This window comes from Pediculus humanus, genomic scaffold (genome assembly GCF_000006295.1).
Source record: "Pediculus humanus corporis 1103172107691 genomic scaffold, whole genome shotgun sequence".
NCBI classification, from domain to species: Eukaryota; Metazoa; Arthropoda; class Insecta; order Psocodea; family Pediculidae; genus Pediculus; species Pediculus humanus.
The window spans coordinates 39,848-41,816 of NW_002987298.1; positions in this window are offsets into that span (position 1 = coordinate 39,848).

Below are 1,969 nucleotides of genomic sequence, written 5' to 3' on the forward strand. Positions count from 1 at the left end.
CTGTTTGTTGTTTGTTTGTTTGTTTGTTTGTTTTTATTATAATTAATTAATTATTTTTTTAGTTTCTCTCTCTCTCCCTTTAATTTTCATTAATTTTTATTTATTTATTTATTTTTTTTTTACTTGCGTAAACTCGAATTTTATCAACTCTCGTTGTTGTTGTTGTTGTTAAACGCAAAAAAATTATTACCATTATTATTATTATTATTATTATTATTATTATTACTATTATTTTAATACTCAAACCTTGAACTTTTTCATTTTTTCACCTACAAAAAAAAAAAAATGGACAGTATGTAATATAAAAAAATTTTTTTTTTTTTTGGTCAAATTACAATAATTACAATTTTTTTTGTTTTTTGTTTTTCCGGGTTGTATTTGATGACTTTTTTTTTTTTTTTATTGAGGAATAAATAAATGGATTCGATTTCGAAAGGTCAAATCGGTTGGTGAAAAGGTCAAATTCTAGTTTTATTATTATTTATTATTTATTATTACTAATAAAATAAAAAATAAAAAAATTATTATTAAACGCGTTTAATCTCTTTTCGTATTATTTAACGTTATTAAATAAATTAATTTATGTAATTAATGAATAGTTGATTTTAATTAATATTAATTATCATTATTATTATTATTATTAAATCCAAGATGTGAAAACGAATTAATTTATATTATTAAATATTTATTTTTTTATTTATTTATTCGACATTTAAAATAATTTTTTCCTTTCTTTTCTTTTATGGGTACATAAAAAAATTTTCTTCTGGTTTTACTTTTAAAAATCTCGATTATAAATTTTGTTATTAATAAGTATATTATTAATTAATAATTAAAGTTTTGATACTTACTTTTGGTTGTTCTAAATTTTAAAAATTTTAATTCTACGTCGCCATTTTGTTCTACGAAACCTAAAAAAAAAAAAAAAAAAAAATTAATAAATAAATAAATGAAAAAATTTAATTTACTTTTTAATTGTTTTCAACATCATTATTATCATTATTTTTATTACTTATTCGTACGTGTTTGAGATGATCGTATTATTAAAAAAATTATTATTATTATTATTATAAAAAATAAAAATTTATTAACTTTTACTCGTAGACAAAATATTTTTATTTAAAAAAAAAAAAGAAAAATTTATTTAATTTTTACTTTTCTACGTTTTTATAAATTAATAATTTTGCGAATAAATAAATTAATTATCGATAATAATAATAATAATGATAATAATAATAATTAAATTTTTTTTTTGAGGTGCCTAATAAGAAAGAAAAAAAAAAAGGGAGCCGAAAGGAAAACTTTTACTTTTAAAACGGAATCAAAATTCAATATAAACAAAATTATTCATTTACATAACGGACACACCTTTTGTTAGTTTTATTTATTAATTAACAAATAAATAAATATATGTATTATTATTTAGTTTATTTATTAATTTGTTATTAATTTTTTTTTAAACTACTTTAAATCCGGTTTGAATTTTTTTTTTTTAATGATTACGCAATCGGAAAATCCAAATTTTTTATATTAAAAAAACTTTTACTCTAAATTCATTTAGAAAAAATTTTTTAAATTTCGTCACGTGACTTTTTTTTAACGGAAAATAACGAACGAATATATTAAAAATGAAAAGAGAGAGAGAGTGAGAGAGAGAGAGAGAGAGAGAAGAATAAGCTTCAATCAACCGTCAATTGAAAACCGGAAATAATTTTTTTTTTACCTATAATAGTTTGTAGTCGAGTCAATTGCGATTGTGGTCAAATTAGGAAGACGAAGAAATAATAATAATAATGATAATAATAATGATAATTTTTCGAGTAAGAGTAAACACGACGAATGGTGAAAGCATTTTTTATAAATAAAATTTAAAAAAAAAAAAATTTCTTTAAAGAAGAAAGGAAAATGTCCGAAGAGAATTTCTAAAAAAATTTTTTTTTTTTTTTGAACATTTTTTTTTTTTTAATTT